At 35.7% G+C, this 27074-nt stretch overlaps 1 long non-coding RNA gene across 1 annotated transcript; it reads left to right on the top strand.

The window, feature by feature from the left end:
- Nucleotides 1-652: 652 nt before the first annotated feature.
- On the top strand, nucleotides 653-27074 carry LOC309863171. Its single transcript, XR_014310909.1, has 3 exons — nucleotides 653-698; nucleotides 7235-7277; nucleotides 27051-27074. It is a non-coding gene; the product is annotated as an uncharacterized lncRNA (long non-coding RNA).

Raw genomic sequence — 27074 nt, 5'->3', positions numbered from 1 at the left:
TTTTACTTGTGGGCCACAAGGAGATTTCAGGGAAGGTAATCAATCCTTTTGTAATTGTTGTTTCTGGAGTGACAATGACCTTGGTAGAAGAGGATTTCTGAAAGAGAAAGAATATATTTTTCAGATGGAAGTTGACATATAACATATGACATATAATAACGATGATGATGATGATGATGAAGATGGTAATGATGATGATGATGATACCTTTATACAGAGATTTACAATATTCTTTATACCTTCAAAGGCACACACACATAATAACCTATATAAACAGTTAGCATAATCTATGTGCTCATGTGACCCCTACTCAGTCCCCTTCTTTGCCTCCTTCATGTCAACTCATTTCCTTTTTTTGGAAGACACTTTGGTATGACTTTCTGCCTTTGCACCGTACTGCACTACACTAATTTACGTGCCTTCAACATGACTAGAGTCCTAGCAAAAAGAGCTCTGTTGCTAAGACAGATCTGTGTTTGTGTGTAAGAAATTTGTTCCCCTGGGATGAAATCACAGATGCACAAATGCTCAAAGAGCTCCAGCTTCTCCCAGGAGAGCTGGCTTACATTTCCAGAAGACATCCCTGGGGTGAAACACTTTTTAAAATAATGCTTTTAACCTTTGCTTTTGTTCACAGTGCAGCTTTAAGCTCCAAAATTTTCTGCCAACTGTAGAGCTACTTAACTGACCACTGGCAGGTAAGCAATATTCCTGTTGGTGGTTGTGTAATTCTAAATCTTATTTAGGAACAGAGGTATGAGTGTAGATCAAATAATTGTTAAAATTGTGTGAATGGACTCTTGTCTCATGGTGGGCAACTAGGAAATCAATAATACCCAGTAGCCAGACTTTGACCTACTGTATTATGTCATCCTTTTTTTCTGAGTTGGGTTCGCTACCTCAACTCCTTGTTTTTGCCATATAGATAAGGAGTGTTTGATACTGTGCTGTATGAGGGCAGAAAACACACAGGGTATGGATAGTCTGTGTTTTTGCACAGAGAAGCAAGATGCAGAATCCACTGAACACCTGTTGTCAGAAACTGGAGGAAGATGGTTGGGTTTTGTGTGTTAAACTATATGTAATTGGGAATACTAGAAATCCAGCTCTGTGATTTTCAGTAGGACTGAAAGACATGCCAGCTTTCTCCTACCAAGTGGGTCAGATACTTGGAACATTCTTCGGAAGTTGTTCTTAAAACACTTTACCAAGGCTAGGAATCTTCTTTGTTGGCAAATAAACTTTGTTCCACAAAGCAGAGTAAGAACTGCCTATAGGTGTCTTTTCTGCCATTTTGTCAGGTCAACTGTGGTAATAAATTTCTTCGTTTTATAGTTAAAGCTCTGGTGGTCCTCTTCAGAAAGCCACTATAGTACTACCAGAAAATCCTTTATGTGAGGACAGATAAGTAATCTACATGTTTGCTGCTGCATTTTCAGGGCTGAGAACAGCACCGGACATAAAATCAGAAGTTAATACATATATGTTAGATGGGTAACTTCAGTCAGGCTGAGGGTGTACTTATACAATGTCTGCCACACATTTAGGATAATTGGTACTTATCCTAAAATACATACTGACTTGCCCTTCAGAATAGATTTTTTTTTTCATTTTATTTTATTTTTTTCAGTGTTCCAAAATTCATTGTTTATATACCTCTCCCAGTGCTCCATGTAATACGTGTCCTCCCTAATACTCACCACCAGGCTCAGCCAACCCCCTCCAAAACCTTCAGTTTATTTCTCAGAGTCCATAGTCTCTCATGATTTGTCTCCACCTCCGATTTCCCCCAACTCACTTCTCCTCTCCATCTCCCAATATCACCTATGTTATTCCTTATGCTTGACAAATAAGTGAAACCATATGATCATTGACTCTCTCTGCTTGACTTAGCATAGTCTCTTCCAGTCTCTTCCATAATCTCTTCTGGTCCTACCCATGTTGATACAAAAGTTGGGTATTCCTGCTTTCTGATGGAGGCATAATACTCCATTGTATTTATGCACCATATCTACTTTACCTATTCATCTGTTCCAGGGTATCGTGGCTCTTTCTGCAGTGTGGTGATTGTGGCCATTGCTGTTATGAACATTGGGGTACATATGCTCCTTCTTTTCACTACATCTGTATCTTTGTGGTAAATACCCACTAGTGCAATTGCAAGGTCCTAGGGTAGCTCTATTTTTAATTTCTTAAGGAATCTCCATGCTGTTTTCCAAAGTGGCTGCACCAACTTGCATTCCCACCAACAGTGAAAGATGGTTCCCCCTTCTCCACATCCTCTCCAATACTTGCTGTTTACTGTCTTGTTAATTTTGGCAATTCTAACTGGTGTAAAATGGTATCTCAATGTGGTTTTGATTTGACCCTCCCTGATGGCTAATGATGATGAACATTTTTTCATGTGTGTTAGCCATTTGCATGTCTTCTTTGGAAAAGTGTCTGTTCCTGTCTTCTGCCCATTTTTTGACATGATTATCTGTTTTGTGTGTGCTGAGTTTGAGGAGTTTTTTATAGATCTTGGATATCAGCCCTTTGTTTGTAGTGTCATTTGCAAATATCTTCTCCCATTCTGCGCGTTGCCCCTTTGTTTTCTTGACTGTCTCCTCTGCTGTGCAGAAAGTTTTCATCTTAATGAAACTTCCAGACTCTTTTTATGAAGCCAGAATTACCCTGATCCCCAAACCAGGAAAGACCCCACCAAAAAGGAGAATTTCAGATCAATATCCCTGATGAATATGGATGCCAAGATTCTCAACAAGATCCTAGCTAATTGGATCTAATAGTACATTAAAAATGATTATCCACCATGACCTAGTGGAATTTATCCATGGGGTGCAAGTGTGGTTCAACATTCACAAATCAATGTGATAGAACAAATCAATAAGAGAAGAGAGAAGAACCACATAGTCCTCTCAATTGATGCAGAAAAGGTATTTGACCGGATATACAGTATCCATTCCTAATTAAAACCCTTCAGAGTATAGGGATAGAGGGAATACTCCTCAACTTCATTAAATCTATCTATGAAAAACCCACAGAGAATATTATCCTCAATGGGGAAAAGATGACAGCCTTCCCTTTTTGAGATCAGGAACATGACAAGGATGTCCACTCTCGCTACTGTTGTTCAACATAGTACTAGAAGTCCTAGCAACAGCAATAAAACAACAAAAAGAAATAAAATGTATTCAAATTGGCAAAGAAGAAGTCAAACTCTATCTCTTCGCAGAGGACATAATACTTTATATGGAAAACCCAAAAGACTCCACCCAAACTACTAGAACTCATACAGGCATTCACTAATGTGGACGGATACAAAATCAATGTGCAGAAATCAGTTGCTTTCTTTACACTAACAATGAAAATATGGAAAGGGAAATTAGAGAATTGATTCCATTTACTATAGCACCATGAACCATAAGATACCTTGGAAAAACCTAAACAAAGACGTAAAGGATCTGTACTTGAGGAACTACAGAACACTCATGAAACAAACTGAAGAAGACACAAAAAGATGGAAGAGCATTCCATGCTCATGAATCAGAATAAACATTATTAAAATGTCTATACTGCCTAGAGCAATCAATATTTCCTATGCCATCCCGATCATAATTCCACTAGCATTTTTCAAAAAGCTGGAACAAACAATCCTAAAATCTGTATGGAACCAGAAGGGACCAGAAATCGCTAAGGAAATGTTGAAAAAGAAAAACAAAACTGGAAGCATCATGTTGCCTGATTTCAAGCTTTACTTACAATGCTGTGATCACCAAGACAGCATGATACTGGCACAAAACCAGGCACATAGACCAGTGGAACAGAGTAGAGAGCCCAGATATGGACTCTTAACTCTATGGTCAAATAATCTTCAATGAAGCAGGAAAAAATATATACAGTGAAAAAAAGACAGTCTCTTCAATAAATGGTGCTGGGAAAATTAGACAGCTATGTATAGAAGAATGAAACTCGACCATTCTCTTACACCATACACAAAGATAAACTCGAAATGGATAAAAGACCTCAACATGAGGCAGGAATCTATCAAAAGCCTAGAAAAGAACATAGGCAGTAACCTCTTCGACATCGGCCACAGCAACTTCTTTCAAGATATGTCTTCAAAGGCAAAGGACACAAAAGCAAAAATGAACTTTTGGGACTTCAGAATAGATTTTAACATGGGACGCCTGGGTGGCTCAGTCAGTTAAGTGTCTGACTTTTGATTTAGGCTCAGCTTGTGATCTTAGTGTTGTAAGATGGAGCCCCAGGTTGGGTGCCTCACTGGGCGTGGACCCTGCTTAAGATGAGATTCTCTCTCTTCCACTCCCTCTGTCCCTCCCCACTTCCTGCTCCAAAAAAATTAATAAATAATAATAATAATAAAGATTCTAACAATATTCACAATGCAATTTGGATAAAGGAGATGCTACAGTTTAAATCATTTTACCTGTGATTCAAAATATAGGTACTTTCTTCATACTTTGTTTTTGCTGCATGGTGCTATGTATGCCTCTGTATGGTGCTATGATGCCTATAAGAGAAAAATTAAACTTGGTTCCTATAGTATGTAGCTTATATTCTAATTAGGATTATAAGAATGAAGCTTGTAAAGTAATGGTATAAATAAAAACTAGTTTTTAAGTAAGTGGCTAATGTAAGGCAGAAACCACTGTGGAAGACTCAGGAAAGAGCCTTCCAGATTTTCCCTCAACAAAGGACTTGTCCCAGCTACCAGGAATATGGTCAGCAGTCAGCCTCCACCTACTGGCCTCTTCATGACTATGGGTGTGCCTCAACTGCAGAGGAGACACCTCATGGTGGGTTACTCTATTGCTTTGTTCGTCCATATCTAGTGACTGGGTGAGTCAGGTATGTAAACATCGGTATTTTGGCCCAACATCGGTCAACACTTATAAGCAATATTCACTCCATGTTTCCTCAGGAAGTTGACCAAGATTTTATTGAGTCTGTATTATAATTCAATTTCTTCTCTCCCCTCCCTTCTATAGGTGTTGATCCGAAATGAATATGCATCTCTGTTTCAGTGTCTCATATCAGGAAACATAAACCACAACCTTTAGGATACCTAGAGAATATGATAAAAGGCGTAAAAAAATAAAGACAAACAAAAACACTTCATGGCAAAAAAGGCCAATGGTTTTGGTAATGAGGGCATTGCTGAGAAAGAAACTATAATAAAATAATGATAAAAGCCCTAGATTGAACACAGACTGTGCCTTGTCCTGTGCTGAAAGATTTATGCAGTTTATGCCTATCGCTTCATTTAATATCCAAGGAAGTATCTAATTTAATAAGTTAGACTATAAGATCCATGTTTTGTAGGTTAAGAAACTTATGGGTAGAGAAGACAGATGATTTTCCTTTGCTTGTGAGTGGCCGAGTTTTCAAACCTAGTTTGATGAATCAGACTCAGTTCTTCTAAAGAGGGTTAAGTTCAAGTTGGACCAGATAATTTATTTGTAGATAACAATAATTTGTAGACTGTGTAGAAAAAAGGCTTAATGGAACAGTCTCAGATATAGGTTTCTCAGTTTTCATGTCTTCATCTCTCAACTTGTTATAGTATAGGGTCTTGATATTAAGTTAGTATTTTTCTGGATACTTTATTTCTGCTTCTAGGTTGCATCTGCAAAAAGTTCTTGAAAATAACATCTCCTAATTAAATAGATTCCATCTCCTCATTGTCACATCTTACCTATACTTTCCATGCCTGGATCATAGACTAGTTTCCATCCTTTGCTTTAATGCTTGGCAACAGTAAGATCTTCACAAAGAGACCATTTGAAGTTATGGTTTTCCTTAACTTTCTGCCTTCAACCACCTACTGTTCTTTTCTACTTAAACAATCTATTCTTAGCATAACATCCTAGACTATCGCACTGTCTAGAGTTGTAACATCTTTCATGTGTTAAAATCTGATATTCCTTGGCCAATTCTAAATAAATACTCCTCCAAAATCTCCACACTTCTCCCACTGAATTCAGTGTTCAGTTTAACATTACCAAAATGACTCTCTACTGTCCAGTTTTCCAATACTCTAGAATTTAATCTGACATATTTTCCTTCCAGTGTAACCTCAGAAATTTGCTTAGTCATTTCAATGATATTCTCACTAACATCCTCCATTTTCATCTTCTGTGGATTGTGCCATGTACTGGATGGACCAACCACATTTTTCTTTTCTGTTATGCCACGAGCAGGCTTCTTTGAAGCTCTATTGCTCACTATCAGGAATCTGGCAGACAAAAGTGCTGCACCAGGCTAGAATTTCCATGGAGTCAGTGTCTTTCTCCCTCTCACCGGTGAAAGGTTCACAATTCCTCATGGACCCATGACTCTACATGCTAGATGTCTGGCTCTCAGACAGCTCCTGGAAATAGTTGCATTCAAACACAGATTGCTTGTCATCACAATGATAATTTTATTTCAAGCTTGAACTTCAAATAGAAAAGGCAATCGCCTATGGGTGCGAAGTGAGGAGTTTCTCATACCTACATTTATTCCTATTATTTAAAAGCAGACCTGTCCTTCTGGGACAGAGAAAGGTTACTATTATTATAGTAATAACCACATTGATTCTTCTTTGGCTCAATTCCCCTCTCTTCCAGAGCAAGGTGATGAGAGTCAGATATTATCCTAAATATACCAGGGTCTGTATTATAGGGCAGGGACCCTGAAGATATCTGGTACTTATACACCTTGTTTCTTTCACTCTTGAGAGGAGAGAAATTTAATCTCTCTAATGTAAACGTATTCTTCTGGGGAAGAGAATGGTAAAGGCTGTGTTTTTGCCCTCTGGAATACCAACCAGTGTCTCCAGAGGGGAAAGAAGGTAAGTCTGCAAGTTTACGACTCTTAGAATTTCCCTGTGGTTGCTGGGGTGGGATTAGTTTTATTATCTTTTGTACAGGAGCAGATGGCTTTAGATCCAATGTGCTTAAAAGTGAAGAGCAAATAGGACTGAAGTGAAGGAGACATTCTCTAACATGTCAATTCATTTTGCTCAAGAAGCCAAAAATGCAGAAAGCATCTTCAAAAGATCTATACCATTCCACAGTGTTTGGAACCGTAAGTACATTCTGAGGATCTAAGTGCACCTGGTCCCACTCACTTCATCATTGGGATGATGAAAGAGAAGCTGATTCATAACCTCTCTTGTTAATTTTTAACGTTTGAGATTCTCCAATAAAATGTGTTTCTTATCTCATTCCAGGTGATACAGTGGAAGTTGTCCAGAGCCTGGTGCCCTATAGGTGGTGAGTATGAAGAATCAATTGTGTACTCTTTTTTTTTTTTTTTTTTTTTTTATGGACTTCCTAATGCTACATAGCTGATATCTTTCCCCAGCTATTCTCTCAATATTGCTCAGCAAATATTTTGTTCAGCTTTATCAGCTACATTCCTGATTCCTCACAAGTATAAAATTCTTTAAATTTCAGTACCATTTCAGGCTTAAATCCCTTACTATTTATCTCTCTCTCTCTGTCTCATGCACACACTCACACACACACACACACACACACACACACTGAAATCAATACTTTTTTCCAAGCTTTCATCATTATTCAGCTTCAATACAAACCCCTCCCCCATCCCCTTGCTCCTAACACCATCCCTCTACCTCATGAGAATTGCAATAAAGTCTATGGTTTTTTGCTTTAACAAAATTGGATTTAAATATCCTTTCCACAAAGTATGAGCTATGTGATCTGGGCCATGTCATAATTATTTCAGTTTCCTCTTTGGAAAACAGAAGGTATTAATAACCCTTCTGGAGGAAGATTAGGAAGTAGAAAATGTAAACCACTTAACTGAGTACCTAGTACTCAAATTGTGGTTATTACTGTTATTGTATAATTTCATAATTGTTTCATCTTTTGCTTTGGTGCTTTAGGTTTATGCCCTTTACCTACTTTAACCTCAGCAAAAAAAAAAAAAAAAGAAAGAAAGAAAGAAAGAAAGAAAGAAAGAAAGAAAGAAAGAAAGGAAGAAAGAAATTCTTCTGTTCTTAGTAGATAATTCTCTGACCCACACTACTCTGCAATTAGACAATTTCTTCCTTTCTGTCTTTTCTTGCATTGCTAAATCCCTGAAACCTAGTATTTATTTGCTCACTGCCCTCACAGAGTTCATGGCCTCATCTCCCATTGTTTCTTCATTTTCCCATTGCTGCTTAGTCCAACTTCCTGAATTCACAGGACTGACTTCTTAGATCACATCTTACTTTGTCCTGCAACAATTACAAGCATTGACCACAGGGTCTTAAACTCATCCTTTGCCAAGTTTCCTGAGAGTGTTTTCTAATTCTTCATTTACCACTCCGGGTAATCTTTGTCTTTTTTTTTTTTTTGTGGTTAGATACTTGCCTTGTATATGCATGTTCCCTGGAAACATCATCTTCCTGGTTTATCCCTTGCTGTAGTTTCTGTTAGCCAATCACTATGGACAAACCTTCCTTTTCTCTGACTTGAAAATGTTTTCCCACACACTTCTTATATTTGCTTATTTTGCCCATCTAGTAAACCACTGGCATCACCGTCACTCTCCACCCATAACTAAACAACCCAAAGTCATACGTAAACCCAAGAAGCAAAACTCTTTCATCAAAGGATTCCCTGTGTAACCCAATTGAATAAAGAAATAATAAAGGGTAAAAAAAGAAAAAAAAATGAAGAAGACAACAAGAATAAACTTATGGTCTGTCTTCTGGATGTTCTGAATTCTCTGTGTTTATGTTTGTTTTATAAAATTGCAAGAAAAAGAAGTAGTATTCATGATATTCATGATATCTTAGATGTTTTATCTTTGCAAATTTTTCTGGAAGGCCACTGTGAGTTCTTAAAGTGTTAAAATAAAACTACACCAGCCACTATAAGAGCAAAATAAGTATATAGGGGAAAAAAGTTCTTGATTTGACTGTTCTGAAAAAAATTCTCTAAGGTATCACAAGCACATAAATGCCTACCCCTGATTCTGTAGGGCTCTTATTAATTGTTCCTACTGTTTGCATCTGTTTTACTAGTCTTGTGAATCTTTAAGGAAGCCCTTGTTAACAGAAAAGCAACGTTTTGTGAATCTAGTTATTTATTGACTTGCTACGACTTCAGAAAAATGTTGCCTCTGTTTTCTTTCCCTGACATTTCTTTATACCTGAGCTTCTGTCTTTGTGTTACACAGTCAACATGCCTAAAAGCTTCCTCTTCTCCTAGAGCTGCATTTTCCCATGTTGGTATCTGGTGCCTCACTTCCAGCCACTCTGCATTCATCTGGTGCTCTGCTGCCTGGCTCTTCTGCGGTGTTGGCCTACCTCTACAACAGCTTCAGTTGAATTGCTTACAGCTTTTCTCCCTCCTCCCACACACGGTTACCTTCTGGCACAATCTTCCTTCCAGTACTCAGAGCTGCTGCTTAGAAACAGGAACTAATGCAAGTGAATGAAAACTACAGTGCAAGTTCTATAGCCATGGACTATAGGACAAATCAATATTCATATGCAATTGTAATTCAGTTTTTTAAAGGTCTTCAGTGTAGCTTAGACTTGTATCTTTAGCTGGTGAAAATCAGATGAAGAGAGATACCAAATATGAGCTGGCTTTGCTACAGCACTTTTCTGTGCGTGAGATGAGTTTTTCTGAGATTATCTATTTGGCTCAGCCCTTCACCCTCACATGTTTGCTCAGGTCTTACTTCTCGATGAGATCTACTCTGACAGCCCTGTTTCATACTCCAACCTGTTCCAACCGTCCCCTCTGGCGTTCTGGATCAACTCTACTTTGCTCAACTTTTACTTATTTTCCCCATAGGACTTAAATCTGATAATATATTACATAATCTATCTACTACATTTTCTGCATTTATTTTTAATTCTTAATTACATAACCTAGCTTCCGCAAGGAAAAGACTTTTGTTTTGCTGGATCCCAAACACCAAGATTCTGTCAATAATAAGCATATAAAAATACTCTAAGAATGAAGAGAAGGAAGAAAGGAAGGAAGGAAAGAAGGAGAAAGGAAGGAAGGAAGAGAATGATGGAAACAAGGAATGAAGGGAGGATAGCAATCTTAAGCCAAATAAATAATTAGTCTCTATGCAAAGTTAATGCATACTTATTTCAGGTCAGTTCAACAAATGTTTTCTAAATAACACTATACTATAGATATTACTCAGTGTTACAATACGTAGTCACCCTTAGTTAAAGGAACCTGTGATAATTTGGGAATACAACCATCTCTTTCTAATGAAGTAAAGTATTATAAATGTTGGAATACTGTGTTATGAAAGTGTTATGACAGACTTGCACCTTACCTCATCCTAATTGCTTCTAGATACAGGGCATGGCATGGGGGTGCTGTGGGAAAGGCAAGAATAGATAGGGACACCAATTAGGAGGCTCATGTTCTTCAGATAAAACAACATGCGTGTGTGACTGACAGCAGTGGTAATAGTAATAGGAAAGCATGGATGGATTTCTGAAGTACTTAGGCGATAGAATCAGAGGAACAGGGTGAATGATCAAGCAGGAGAGATTTGCTTTAATAAGGCATGGATTTAAAAATATGCAAATCAAATCTGCTCATCCTTGTAGTGACCATTATATCATACTGTCCCAAGAGAGTAAAAGGGATAAATGCAGTTCAGTGATTAGAGCAAATGTATCAGGACATGAGACAGAGAAATTCCAGTTTGGAAGTTTCTAGTGTTTCCAGCCATTGAAAGTGAACTAAAACTACAAAAACTAGGCATTGGGAAGGAGTGGGAACAAGGGTCACTTCAAATACCAGCAATTTAACAGTTTTTTAAATTTACTTATTTAACTTACTCTAAGACAAATCGGTAACATTTTTAAAATTCCAAGAATGATAAGAAAAGAATATGTCAATTTAGCCCATTTTTCATGGTATCCAAGACCTAAAAAGAATAATTGGGGGAAAAAATGCATGTAAGATGTACTTATTTAAGATAAGAACATCATTAAAAGAAAGATTCAATTATTGACTTATATTATTTAATAAATATCTACTAGTCTCATGGTGCATAATTAATCACTCTGTGAGGGTAGGCACATTCTCTTGTTTGCTTGTCTTCTCCAGCCCAGGACTTGAATAAACCTTTTGATGCCTGAAGAAATTAATGAATATGCAGATTATTAGTAAGATGGGATTTGGAATCAGAGAGAAATATTTTAAATCCTAAATCTTCCACCCAATAGTTGAGAAAGCTACTTTATTTTCTGAACTTCAGTGTCCTCGTAAGTAAAATGGAAGGAACAATAGGTCTACCTCACAGGGTTGCTGACATTTAAAAGTAATGATCAGTTATTATTTAAAACAGTTAGTGTAGCACCTAGCATGTAGTGAGTATTCAATAAATGTTAATAATTATTATAATATTCCAGTTTTTATGCCAGATAGATCTTAAGCCACAAGTGAATTTGAATATTTAAGGCAGCCTTCAAAAACCAGTAACCACTGTGTACTTAGTAAGCCAGAGGGCAAATCCCTTTCAGGAAGTCTCAGTGAGAGACATATTTTCAGTACTTTTTCCTATAAATCCTCAGTTCATTATTTCACCATATTTTCTCTTTTCTTTGACTGTTCCTAATCAGAGATAAGAAATATGTCAAATAACAAAATGCTTAAAATGAAACTCTACTTTATAGTGGGGAAGTGATAAGTAAAAACTAGTCATTTTTAAAAAATATTTTATCCCTTTAGAGAATACAGATGAATTATATTTATGCAAGAAACATATTCAATGGCATCCACAAAGTTGTAAAGGAGGTGTCTCAGAAGAGTAACAAAACTTTCACTCTACTCCCTAGAAATTGATGGGATCCTATAAAACAAACACTGTAGCTTTAATATTGTCTAAGAATGTTCAGAATCATAGTAGGCCTAGGACATGTTTTAGCTGTTACTGAAATGGGTAGAAACTGCTTCATTGAACGACCTTCCTTCCAACCCCTCAGCCTTTTTTTTTTAAATTGAAGTATAGTTGATAGAAAATGAGTCAATCAGAGAAAGACAATTATCATATGATCTCCCTGATATGAGGAATTTGAGAGGCAGAATGGGGGCCTCGGGGGGTGGGAAGGAAAAAATGAAACAAGATGGGATCAGGAGGGAGACAATCCGTAAGAGACTCTTAATCTCACAAAACAAACTGAGGGTTGCTGGGGGGAGGTGGGTAGGGAGAGGGTGGTTGGGCTATGGACATTGGGGAGGGTGTGTGCTATGGTGAGTGCTGTAAAGTGTGTAAGCCTGATGATTCACATACCTGTACCCCTGGGGCAAATAATACATTATATATTAATAAAAATAATTAATAAAGTAAAATAAAATTTAAAAAAATGTTACTCTAGTTTCAGGTGTACAACATAGAGGTTAGACAACTCTATACATTATGCTCGGCTCACCACAAACAGAGCTCTTATCTATCACCATACAATGTTATTATAATACCATAGAGTATACTCCTGATGCTGAACCTTTTGTTCCTGTGATTTATTCACTCCACAACTATACCTCCTAATCCCCTTCATCCATTTCACACATACTCCCATTCCCCTCCCTTCTGACAAAAAACAAAACAAAACAAAACAAAACAAAACAAAACAGTTCATTCTCTATAGACCTGTTACTATTTTGTTGCTTATAGTGGTGGTTGGTTAGTTGGAAGGTTCTGTTTCCTTAGATTCTACATGTAAGCGAAATCTTATGTTATTTGTCTTTCTCCGTGTGACTTATTTCTCTTAGCATAATACCCTTCAGGTCCAGCCAATTTGTACAAATTGCAAGAGTTCATTCTCTTTTATGGCTGAGTAATATCTATTTTATAAATATACCATATCTTCTTTATCCATGCTAATTTGAAAAGGCATATGCACCCTTATGTTTATTGCTGCATTATTTACAATAGCCAAGATCTGGAAGCAACTTGTGTCCATCAATAGATGCCACCTTTCTTCTAAAAAACCCTATCATTTATTAACAAAGCTACTCTAGAGGAAAACATAAGAAAAACTGTAGTGTTAGATTCACTGACCACATGAGAGTGCAAATATAAAATTTAGACTAAGAAATATACAAAGCATTAAAGACCTCTGGTAAATAAAATAATAAAATAGTAACTGAAATGGATTCATAAAGACAAGTTCTGTTTGTTTTATTCATTCCCCTATTCAGGCAATTACTTATTTGATCACTTATGCATTCCACTAATTAAATACCAAATAAGTGCCAGAACATTTTCTAGCTGCTGTTAATGATAGCTAATGGTTATAAGGTCTTCCATCCAACTAACAAATTAATGCAGCCATCTCCCTAACTTGACTCTTCTGTGAGTCACTTACCTACTAGTGTTACCTCCATGACTAAATTCTGATGAGAAATATTTAGTTTTGTTTTAGTTTTGTTTTTGAGTAATGGATGCTCAAGTTACACAGAGGATTCCCTCAGAACGTTGTAGAGGGATATCCTAAAAACAAACAGACAAATAAATAGAGCTGGAAAATGATTTCTGTTTAGTCAGTGTTGCCCAAAGGCAGGACAAATTGCCTAAAAGAAAAGTTTCCTTAAAATTCCTTTTGCTACTTTGAATTATTCATTTATAAAACTTGACATTAGCACCCCTTGTAGAATAATTTTTGTGGAGTGTTCTGCCAAGAATTCTAAGCAAGATTACTAAGACCATTCAGGCATATGGAAACAGTTTGATAATTAATAATTCCATTCGGGATTCCACATTGGATGCACATTGGAAAACATGTTCATCTTTCAAGTAGTTATCATACTCTGTCTGCTGGACATGGTGTTCAGGATTACAATCCATCTCAACACAGCAAACTGAAAGATAAATCCTATTTGTCCTTTTTGATCATTAAAAAGAGCTGACTAGGGGCACCTGGGTGGCTCAGTGGGTTAAAGCCTCTGCTTTCGGCTCAGGTCATGATCCCAGGGTCCTGGGATTGAGCCCTACATAGGGTTCTCTGCTCAGCAGGGAGCCTGCTTCCCCCCTCTCTCTCTCTGCCTGCCTCGTGATCTCTGTCCTTCAAATAAAATAAATAAAATCTTAAAAAAAATAAATAAAAATAAAAATAGCTGACTGGAAATCTGGAAAGCTTAAGTTATTGACATGCCTGTCACTAATTTTGGTAACATCATGACAGATGTACTTACATATTTAAAACAGACAGTCATGTAAAATTCCTTGTTCAATACTTTTTTAATTTAAATTTAGCTAGCCAACATATAGTAAATCAATAGTTTCAGATGTAGAGTTCAGGAAATTAATAGTAAATGCAGTGTTTTTTGGTGGAATGTGTCAATAGCCATGTTATAATATGTGTGTGTATGTGAGTATGATGTGAGTATGTGTGAATATTTAAGGTTACAATGAATGGCAGGGAACAATGTCTTTATTAGCATGTTCATGATTTTTAAAATATTTTCAACCATTATTACTTTTTTATTAAACTGTAGTTGACATACAATATTATATTAGTTTCAGGTATACAACATAATGATTCAACATGTATTTACATTATGAAAAAAAATCCACAATAAGTGTAGTTACCATCTGTCACCATACAAACTTCCCACATCATTGGCTGTGTCCCCTATGCTGTTATTTCATTTCACTGAAGCTGATATTTTTAATAACTAGAAGTTTGTAGCTCTCAATCAATCCCCCTCACTTATTTCATGCATACTCCCAATCTTCCTCCCTTTTGGCAACCAACAGTTTGTTCTCTGTGTTTATGGGTCTGCTTCTGTTTTGTTTTGCTTGATCTTTTTTTTTTTTTTTTTTTTTGAGATTGCATATATAAGTGAAGTTATGTACTATTTCTCTTTTTCTGCCTGGTTTATTTCACTTATCATAGTACCCTCTAGTTCTATCCATGTTGTCACAAATGGCAATATTTCATTTTTTTAATAGCTGAATAATATTCCAGTGTGTGTGTGTATACCAAACCTTCTTTATTCATTTATCTGTTTATGGACACTTAGGTTACTCCCATGTCTTGGCTGTTTTAAATAAGGCTACAGTGAACATAGAGGTACACATGACTTTTTCAAATTAGTGTTTTTGTTTTCTTCAGAAAAATACCCAGAAATAGAATTGCTGGACCATACAGTATTTCTCTTTTTAATTTTTTGAGGACTCTCCATACTGTTTTTCAGAGAGGCTACACCAATTTACATTCCCACACACTACACAGGTTCTCTTTTTTCCACATCCTCACCAACACTTGCTACTTCTTGTCTTTGATAATAGGCATTCTGATAGTTGTGACTTGACATCTTATTGTGATTTTGATTTGCATTATCCTCATGATCATTTTTGAGCATCTTTTCATGTGTCTATTGGCCATCTGTGTGTCTTCTCTGGAAAAAAAAAAGTCTATTCAGGACCTCTGTTTATTTTTTAGTGAGATTGTTTTTGTTCTGTTTTATTTTGGTTTTGATGTTGACTTGTAGGTCTTCTTTATATATTTTGGATAATAACCCCTTATGAAATAAATATATCATTTTCAAATGTCTTCTCCCATTCAGTAGGTTGCATTTTCATTTTGTTAATGGTTTCCTTTACAATAGAAAAGTTTTCTAGTGATACCATCTTAATTGTTTATTATTGCTTTTATTGCCTTTGCCTGAGGAGAGAGATCCAAAAATTTTTACTAAGACCAATGTCTAAGACTTCAATGCCTATTTTCTTTTAGGGATTGTATGGACTCAGGTCTTTAATCCATTTTAAGTTTATTTTTGTATATGATATAAGAAAGTGACCCAGTTCCATTCTTTTGCAGTGCAAAATGTTTACAGTTTTTATGTAATGAGTCTATAATTATTTGGAAGACATATGGAAGTGAGTAGGATAATATATAAAATTCTTTTGCCTTTCTTGAAGGAAAGATATAATGTAAAGTTTGTAATTAATTCTTCCAGGCACTATGTTTTCCACCTAGCAAATCTTTTAGTGTTAAAATATATTTACTTCAATAAAATATGATTTCCCAAATGAAAGAGTAAGTCTTTAAAACATAGATCAGGGCGCCTGGGTGGTTCAGTTGGTTGAGCCACTGCCTTCGGCTCAGGTCATGATCCTGAACTTCCAGGATTGAGTCCTGCATCGGGCTCCCAGCTCCTTGGGGAGTCGGCTTCTCCCTCTGACCTTCTTCTCTCTTATGCTCTCTCTCACTCATTCTTTCTCAAATAAATAAATAAAATCTTAAAAAAAAAAATAGATCAAACACCAATTTTCAGTGATTAACATTCAGTAGTTTCCAAGTTAAATTTTGATAAAGTGAGTGGACAATAATCAGAAAACAAATGTATTGCAAAACTTAATCTTGAAACCAAGAAAATTCTAGAAATTCAAGGGAAAAATATTTTTTTAAGATTTTATTAATTTATTTGACAGAGAGAGAGAGAGAGCAAGAGAGAGAACACAAGCAGGAGGAGTGGGAGAAGGAGAAACAGGCTTCCTGCTGAGCAAAGAGCCCAATGCCAGGCTCCATTCCAGGACTCTGGGATCATAACCTGAGTTGAAGGCAGCAACTTAATGGCTGAGCCACCCAGAAACCCAAAGGAAAAAATATTTTTAAATCCTAACTTAGAAGTGGTTACAGGGGCATCGGGGTGGCTCAGTGGGTTAAGCCTCTGCCTTTGGCTCAGGTCATGATCTCAGGGTCCTGGGATCAAGCCCTGCATCAGTCTCCCTGCTCAGCGGGGAGCCTCCTTCCCCCATCTCTCTGCCTGCTGCTCTGCTTACTTGTGATCTCACTCTCTGTCAAATAAATTAATAAAATCTTTAAGGGGAAAAAAAAAGAAATGGTTACATTTCATGAAGAGGAGGGGAGGTTGAACACATGTAGTCACTTTCCCAACCAATCAAAGTCCATATGTGACATATATTCTGTCAATGTTTGCCAGAGTAGAGACTAGAAATTGCCTTAGTCAATTGCAACTTGGTAAAATGCTGGTTTCTAATTTCACATGTACTAATGCAACGTGAGCAGGTAGAGATTGGCATTGCCCAATTTACTGAAATATGTGAGAGATTTGGTAGAAACCTAACAGATTAGAACATTTATTAAAGGTTAGAATACTATTTAGTCATTAGAGCAATTTTGGCTCAGTAAATCTGAGATGAGGCCCTCAAATATGTGTTTTTAATAAACATAATCAAAAACTCTTGACAAATACTCTTCTAGTCAATGGGCTTTAAAATACGGTAGATGAGATGATTCTTTGGAGAGTAAAAAGAAAAACAATTCTGTTTTTATTTATTCTTCATCTCGTCTTTTTAAAATTTCTCTTTTGGGCAGATGAATTCTCAATGTCTATTTGAATAACCTGGGACAAGCTTCTTACAGGCCATGATTCTCAGTTAATTTACCTATAAAATTAGTGTTGGGCTAAAATGATTTTCAAACATCTCTCAACACTTAAGTGGGTTTGAAAACAATTTTGCAACAAACACTTTAGAAGTGAGGTTAAATAGATAGAAGAAAAAAATACACAGGGCATCACAAATAAAACAGGTAAGTGCTACATTACAAAGCTTTAGTTTGATTGTGTGTATATAAATATACTGGGATGTGTGTATATAAATATACTGGGATGTGATGTAAAACATTCTTTTTTTACAATGAATTGTGGCCAAAAATTTGAAAAATGCTTCACTAGATGACTTGTAAAATTCCTTTAATTTGAAAAGGTTTAAAATGCAATATTTCTTTCCCAGGGCTAGGAACTTTAAGTGTAGTATCATCAAAGTATTTACAGAGTAAAATTGATCTACATATCATTATTTCCCTATCTGATATGAATTAAAATAAATCAAGTAGAAACCTAAAAAATTAGTATCATTTAATAAAACTGCGTAATTCAAGATCAATATATTTCTGTGTACTAGAAATAAAAAATAACAAAAATCTAGGGAATATATAGCATACTTTAATGATAAAGGAAGTACAAAACTTTCACAAATATAAGAGACATTATATTATTTTATATAAATATATATGTATAAGGATATAAATATGTATGTTTAATGCATAAGTGTAAAATGTATAAATATACATATTTGAATAATATATATATATATATATTATATATATATATATATATATTTTTTTTTTTTTTTTTTCTGGAGCAGCAGTAGAAAAGTATGTAGCACCTCTACACCAAAGTTTTTGGTAGCTAAAGTACGTTCAATGGCAACTATGGTACTCAGGATGAAGACTAAGTTCCTTCAAACGGATTATAGAGTACTTTATGATCTGGTCTTTGTTTACCTCTTTATTCTTGTTTATTCCTAATATTTTTGTACTCCATATTGCTTTTAACTCCTTTTTCTTTTTTAAACCCCAACTTTCTAACTTTGGACAGCCAGCTCTACTAATCCTGTGCATATTAATTTATACATTTTTATGGAAATTTAGAGACAGAGCTATGCTTAACATTTTGCTCAGTGATTGTATAGCCTGCACTTACATCAACATAGTATTTATCGCTCAATTTATAAATGTCTGTTTACTTATTTATAGTTTCTGTAGACCTATCCTTAGCTCCTATAAACTAAAAGCCTATGAATTTATTTTCCCATTTATACTGTGAAAGAAACTTATATGGTACTCCAGATGATAATATTCTGGGAAATAAGAAGCTAGACAGGTAGAGTTACCAGAGATTATCTTTCTGTGGAAATAATATTTAAGAGACCTAAAGTACTAGAAAGGAAAAGTCATCGGACTCACTGGGCAAATGAGGGTAGGCTAAAAGTATGGTAACTTACATAGGCTGGTGAGCGAAAATGCCTCAGTTAAATCTCACGTCTTTATTGATCACTAGAACAGAGTTTGCATTTTATTTCAGTTTCAGTGTAAGTGGTTTCAAAGGTGTGATAAGCTATATAGAATGTGGTTTGGAAAAGACGTGATAGGAGATTTTGAATATATTTCCAAAGTCTCTGAGAGGATGTTGGTGAGCTGGTCTAAGATGTTGACCATGATCAAAATAACGGTGGTAATAATAATAATAACAATAATAATAATAAATTGTACTACATCAAAAGAATTCACTGATAATCCATGTGACCTCATTATGGTGAAGAGTGAATCACTGAGGAATTAATGTTCACCATTATTTACCCAACAAATAACATAATGTCCATTACATAGTAGGCACTCAATAAATAATTATTGAGTGAATGAATAAGGGCAAGAAAGGGTAATAAAATGCCTAGGGAACAAAAAGTTATTTGTCTGAGGAAAGGAAATGCATGTCATCCGTAACGGCGTAATTTATATAATGCATATTCCCTGTCACATATTGGTGCCCAATAAATGTCTATGAAAGGAATTAGTACATTTTCTGTAGAATTAAATGATACTTCAGTTTTAGCTATTTCTTTTCACTGTCTATTTTTATGTTTATGTTTTGTATCAAACTTGATTCATAAAATGAAAATACATATATTAGCCTACATTATCCAGTTTCTTTGACACAGTGGGTACTTAATAAAAAAATAAAAAATTGAATAACTTTGATGCAATTCTATTTTCTTTTTGATATTGGTTATATTGATAAATATTCTCACTTGCTCAATTTTCTTTTAAAGTGTGAAAGCTGAAAAACAATGTACTTTGTAATCGTAATTCTTATTCTGTTTCTAACTTTTGAGGTCAATAAGAGTTCTAAATAAATACTTGAGAAATATTTGAATATTGCAATGACTCAAAAATACTTATAATTAAAGTTTAACCTATCTAATTTATTATTCTGAGAAAAATGTTAACATTTCTAAATAGATTGGGAATTTTTTTTCATTAATTTGATTAAAATAAAAATATAGTTTTATGCTTAAATGAACTTGAATACTTTTTCATGCTATAAGCTTTAAACAAAGATTAAAATTCAAACAATGACTAATTTTGCTTTTAAGGTAAATGTTTAGGTAAAGTGGTAGGCTGTAAGTTCTTATTAGTCAATTTAAAATATCTAGCTATGTTATCACTTTGATGTCATTGGAATTATCTTATATGGCTTTTCTTTTTTAATACTTATCATATATATAAAACTTTTTGTTCTGGCAGTATTAATATTATTTGATTTTGTTAAGCAGATTCCATAATTTCCTTTGAGCTATATAAAAGCTGTTTTGCATACAATATTAAAACATGAAGTGTTATATGAATCAAGCTCATGAAGTTGACTTAAAATTCTTTCATTACAGAATATTTAATGTTTTTGTTTAAGAAAAAAACAAAAGGATAGATAAAGCTACATTTAGGTCAAGATTTATTTCTCTTTCTAAATAGGTAAGTTTCCCTATCCTCATTGTAAATCCTCAATTTTGAGCATTTATAAGGTAGAAGAACTAATCTGAGCCCTTCTCAGTACATTAACTTTAGTAGCGTGTTCAAGTTATTCCTCAGACATGGTGGGAGTAGCAGAACATATAATAATTATTTTAGAATGGGTCAATGAGATTCTATCTCTATTGTTAAACCCCAAGTCCCAATTAGGGTCACTTGGGGAAGGCCAGATCACCAATTGAGGCTTAATGCCCAATCTAATTGCAGTTTCAACCTCCCCCAGAAATGTAGTCTTAACTGGTCAGTCAGGCATTTTCTGGTCATCATCAGTGAAGTAATATGTCACATGGGCCCTTTTCATTCCCCAAGGGAAATGTGATAATCCATCTAATAAGAGCCGATGCTCTTCCCTCCTAAGGGAAGGCGATCGTGCCTGAAATAATCTTTTACTTCCTTTTGCTAGTTGTCTCTCCTGTTTCTGCCTATGAAATTTTTCCATTTTGTATAGCTTCCATAGGATCTCTCTGCTTGCTAGATGGGATGCTACCCAATTCATGAATTGCTTAATAAAGCCAACAAGATCTTCAAATTTACTTAGTTGAATTCTTATTTTTAACACTATCCATTCCCTATTTTCTTCAATAATTATTTAATTTACTTGTCCAACATATTTAGTGAATGTCATTGATGTTCTAGACATCTGGGTTTATACTGCTAGAAATTGTATATATGTTATGTGCCCTCATGAAACTTAGTTATTGTCTAGTCTGGGGCACATGAAAATATGTAAACACATTTTAATAGGAGCCACAAAAACGAAAGTTAACAATTTTTTTTTCAATTTGAATTTCTTTACCTTTTATTTTATACCTACTATTAGCATGCAGTAAACATTTAAAAAAATGATGTACCTAGGCATAAGGAAACCATCAAATGGTTAAATAGTACCACTCCCTCACCACCCCAAGATAGGTCCACCAGGAACATGTAATTATAATTTTATTTGGAAAAGGGGTCTTAGAAGACATAATTAAAGATCTCAAGATAAAGATAGCCTAGAATGAAAGCGGCCAATAAATCTAAAAGATGTCTTCATAAGAAAGGGCAAAGGAGAAACTGACATCAGGATGCACAAAGGAGAAACCCAAGTGAAGGTGAAGACAGAGACTGGAGTTATATGGCAAAAGAGAAATTGAGACCAAGATGCACAAAGGAGGAAGCTATGTTTAAGTGAAGGCAGAGATTGGAGTTACATGGCCACAAGTCAAGAAAACTTTGTATCCAACCAGAAGCTGAGAAAGGGTAGGGAGTGTTCTTCCCTAGAAATTTCAGAGGGAGTCCAGCCCTGCCAACACCTTGATTTAGGACTTCTGTCCATTAGAACTGTGAGAAAATAAATTTCTGTTGTTTTAGGATACCAACTTTGTAGTAATTTGTTATGAAAATCCTAGGAAACTAATATTTGCATTTTTAGAAGATTATGGAAAGAGAATTATGGAAGTGCAAAATCCACATGGTGGCTATTTCCATTACCTAGAGCAGCAGTGGTTATGGCCTGGACTAACACTTGAATTGAGATGGAACCCTTAGAGGTAGGGTAGCTGGGGTGCTAGGGAGGAATGGGAAAAGAAAGAGATCCCTATGATGTGTATAGGAACAGTTGAGTAGATGGTGATGCTGATTACTTAAGTGTGAAAGACAGAATAGTAGGGGAGAGGGTAGTTTTTATAAAAATAAAATGTATAGAAGATGAAAAAGAAAAGAAGAAAATTTCATAGTGAATTTCAGTTAGAAACACACACACACACACACACACACACCTGTGTTCCGAGCCTCTATTTGACCTATATTATTGATACGGAGTACAGTTCCAAATATTAGAAAGCCCCTCATTTAATGGATAAACACATCATTACAAAAAGTTTCCTTCCTTAAAGGACTTCCAAATAGTTTAGGGATGGAAACAGCAATCAGAAAAAGAAATTCCACAGGGTGCTGATAATGCAGAGAGGAGGGAGTTCTCATCTTGCCCTATGGTGGGATGGTCAGAAGATCTTTAAGGTTCAAAATTAAATCATAAGTATGGATAGAAATAAGTCATGTCACCAAAGGAGTGCTGAATGCCTCCTAATAGAGCAAGCATCGTATGCAAATCCAGTGATGTAGGAAGGAGCATGCTTTGTTGAAAGAACTTTAGTAATGAATGCATACTAACAGATGGTCAGAGGAGAGCCTATGAGGAAGGGGTGGCCGAGATGGAGGCAAGAAATAGCATCCAATGGTCCTAAGATGCTATGCAAAACATTCTGGCTTGTATCTTTGAGATTTGAAAAACTAATAAATAGGGTTCAGGATCTGAACAAATTTTCAGAGATATTTCCCTAGTAGTAGGAGATAGAGCAGAGAAGCTACATTCCATGTCTGCACAGTGTGTTACTCCCAAGAAGAATCTAAAAGTATGTAAATGTCAGCTTCAATTAGCACAAGGGGATTGTTATTGCTCTATTTGTTTGAGACAAATACACACTGAAATAGCAGTGCCCTCTGACTTCCTTCTGAGGATAATAGCAGTGTTCTGTGATACTCTTCTATTTCCATGCTCCAAAATAATGAACACGGATAAAAGTAGAGGAACCAAATTTTTTTTTTTTTTTTTTTTTTTTAGGATCACATCAGGAGGAGGGGAGAGCTTTAAACTTGAAAGACAATCTTCCATAAGGATTTTAAAATGTTATTTTACCCCCAAATGAAAAAAAGAAAAAAACAACTATTTTTGTTTTTGAGATATATAGCATTATTTAAACAAGGCCTCATGAGTTTCTACTAGGTATAAATAGTCTTCTAAATTGTGGGTCACAAAGGTGATAAAGACTGTTCTTAGTTTTCAGTAGCTCAAATCTAGTGAGTGGGAAAAAAAAAACATAGCACTTAATTCTCAGACTATAATAGCATATATGGAAGAAATTAAAGTAATTGATATGTATTGGTGGGGAAAAGATGGTGCTAATTATGAGCAGTGGTATCTGGGGAGACTCCACAGAAGGGGAAGACTTAATGGGAAATCTTTATGACTGTGTGAATTGGGGGAGGGGGCACAGCATCTTTTAGTTCAAGGGATTTCTGAATGCCAAGGTGACTGTGCTGAGAATCAATGAGATTTTTCTGAACATGATAGTGGAACCAGCATTTCTCTTACCATAATGTGTGTTCTTGATGGTACTTATACTATGTCTGAGTAGAGAGGCTGGAATAAATCATGTTGATTCACAATCCCCTTTACTTTTGTTAACCCCTTCCTTCACCTATGGTTTTCTTTTTTGCCTTTACCTATGTATTATTTGTAATGCACTCATTTACTCTTTATTGGATTGAAGGTTTTTTTTTTTTTTTTTTTTTTGCAAGTTGTCAGGACCCCATATTTAAACAATTTTAAGAGAATCTATTGGATTATATTACTAAAACATTCATAGGTAATGAATGCTTCAGGCTATGTTTTATCTTCTTGTTCAAATTATACTAATCTCTTTTTACATTTCTTAGCTCATCTCCCTTGGTACGGATGCTAATCCTCTATAACTTCCTCTTCATGGTCTAAAATTGCTCCTTTAGGTCTCAGCTCTAGACACTTCCACATTCAATGGATGCTTTCAGAATTATATTTCACTGATAGAGCTTCATTTCTCTTGACATCAAGGAAAACCTCCAACCTTTTGTCTGAGTAGATCAGTTTAGATCAGGTGCTCTTCCCTGCACCAATTCCTGGTGTTAGAAAGATGAAATTAGATCAGGGTTTTCAACATCTATACTATTGGCATTTGGGCCAGATAATTCTTTGATGAGGAGAAGGATGATTCTCTTCATTATAGATGTGTGGTAACAACCTGAGCTTCTACCCTCTAGATGCCGGTAACAACCCACACTACCATTGGTCCCCTCACAAAAATGTCTCTAGGCATTGCTGAATAGAGGGAAAATGTTCCCTGTCAAGAACCACTAGATTAGGCTGATGGAGTTAGGTCTGAACCCTAAATCAGGGGTAGGGCAGATTCTGGGAAGAAAATGGTATGGTTAGATCGTAATTTTTATTTGAGGATAAATAAGTAAAAGAAAGAAACAAAGACACTAGTAGTCAAATAAATAATCAACTAACTTTTTTCTCATTTAGTCCTTGAACATATATGAATTACAAATCTATTCTATGTGTGATAATATGATAGGAAACATGAAGAGTGGGATAAATCTGGAATCTATGCCTCGACGGCACATATAAACAGTCAAATCAAAGTCTACTACTCAAGTTATAACCCTTCTGGGATTTTAAAATAACACTTGTCCCTATAGCTTTCTGTGCATAACTCTGGCATAGCTCAACATACTCTTTAATCATTGATTTACTTCTCTGTTTTACCCCTAAATGCATCATAATCTCTTTGAGAGCAGATATTATTTATCCCTGCTACATACCACCAGTGTCTAGCACAAACTAGGCTCTCCTTAAATGTTTTATGAAGGAAGGGAGCTCTTTTTATTCAATAATTACCATTCTCATTAATGCCAAGTGTTCTTGATATAGAATCTCTATATCTTGATAATTATTGCTTTGTTGTAAAATCTGATGATTAATAGTAGCATACCCTATCTTATATTCTTGTTTACAATTTGGTTTTACATAAGTTGTGATAAAATATGGACAAGAAAGAATTATGAGCTCCCATACAGCTGCCATAACCTGATCTAATAGATGCTATGCCAAAGCTTTATCTGACAAGATCATAATTTATATTAGTCAACTATCATGGCTTTTATTGCACATCTGCATAATAAGACATAATTTGGATGTATATATATGTATGTATATTTTCCCTCACTGTAACTTAGTATCTAAAAAAAATGTATCACAGAGAAGATATAAAATTCCTCTTGGTAGGGGTGCCTGGGTGGCTCAGTGGGTTAAAGCCTCTGTCTTTGGCTCAGGTCATGATCTCAGGGTCCTGGGATCAAGCCCCAAACCAGGCTTTCTGCTTAGTGGGGAGCCCCCCACCCCGGCCTGCCTCTCTGCCTACTTATGATCTCTGTCAAATAAATAAATAAACTCTTTAAAAAATGTCCTCTTGGTAGATGTATGAATTGGTAATAGTGCATGGTAGATAACAATGAACTAGTACTAGGGACTTTGGTAATATAGGAAAGAGACAAAGAAAATTTCTAAGACAGGGAAGCCTATGGTTTATTCCAAGAATAGTAAGTAGAATCAGAGAGAAACAGCATATCTTGGATGCAACTAAACTGGCAGTGCAAAGTCTAGAAATCAATACAGATAATGCTATGTCTTAAAATTTGTTCTAATCCCTACCTACCAGTAACCAATCAATACAGTCTGTAGGTTATAAATATTATACTCAGTCGCCAACAAGGAAGTCTGAACACCTCACTGCACATCCCAGTCATGTTTCTTATCTGGGCTATTTGACACTACATGTCTGATCTTATTTCCTGATTTGGTCTCCATGCATGTCCCTCCATGATGTCTCATCATTATTGTTACCATGCATCAAGTGTAATATGCTAATAAAGATTCTCAATTCACTACTTAACAATTATTACCCTTAATCCTCACAACACCTTGAGACTGTCACTCATTCCTCATGTGGTAGACAGAATGCTAACATGGTCCTCAGCACTTTTGGCTCCTTGTGTAAATGTCGTGCATAAGACCTGGAGCTGTGAATAAGATGCATTTTATTTCCATGACCAAGTTATATTAAGTGGGCTTTCATGTAACTTTAAGAAAGGGAGTTTATTCAAGTGAGCCTGATTTAATCTCATAACCACTTAAGAGCAAAGAGATTTCTCCTACTGGTCAAGAAATCAGAAATAGCTGACTGGATGGTCTGGAGGAAAGCAAACATCCATGTTGCAAACTCCCCAGGGAAGAAATAGTAGCTAAGAGTAGTGCCCAGAAGAGAGTTCTGGGGGGAAATAGGACTTCAGTCCTCTTAATCGAAAGGAATTGTTGTCTACCAACCATAAGAATGAGCTGGAAGCAGATTTTTGCTTTTGTTTTTTGTTTTTGTTTTTTTTATTTTTCTGGGTTTTTGTTGTTGTTGTTGTTCTGAGCCTCTGAGTGAAAAAAACAGCCCAGCTGACACCTTATTTTCATTCTTGAGCAGAAAAACTAGCCTGTTCAGGACTTCTGACCTATAGAACTATAAGTTAATAGATAGGTGTTGTTTCCAGCCATTAAATTTATGGCATTTTGTTACACAGCAGTGGGCAACCAATACTTTTCATATGTACTTCACATAGCTATCAACTAGGTGAGAAATACAGGGATTGCTAAAGTCTTATCAATAGAGTGTGATCTTTGCAAAGGGACTTTCTGCGTTCGAATTCGAACTGCCCTTTGTTAGCAATGCGACTTGGAGAGAACTATTCAATCACTCTTAAAATTCCAATTCCTCACTTGAAAATACAGGTAATGGCAACATATACCTCATAGAATTGTTAAAAAGATGAAGACAGTTGGAGGAGGTAAAGCTAATTTGGTGATAGGCTTGTTTACATGTTCAACATACACAGAAGTTACCCCTTGTAGGGAGTCCAGGGAATATGATATGAGACCCCCAGTGGATGCCTAAAACTGTGGGTAGTATGATAAAGTTGAATTTTATATATTTTTTAAAATATTTATTTATTTATTTGTGAGAGAGAGTGTGCGAGTGGGGATGGA

Source organism: Mustela nivalis (assembly GCF_964662115.1).
Source record: "Mustela nivalis genome assembly, chromosome: 4".
NCBI classification, from domain to species: domain Eukaryota; kingdom Metazoa; phylum Chordata; class Mammalia; order Carnivora; family Mustelidae; genus Mustela; species Mustela nivalis.
The sequence above is the reverse complement of the archived record's forward strand: the minus strand, read 5'-3'. Positions and strand labels throughout refer to the sequence as shown.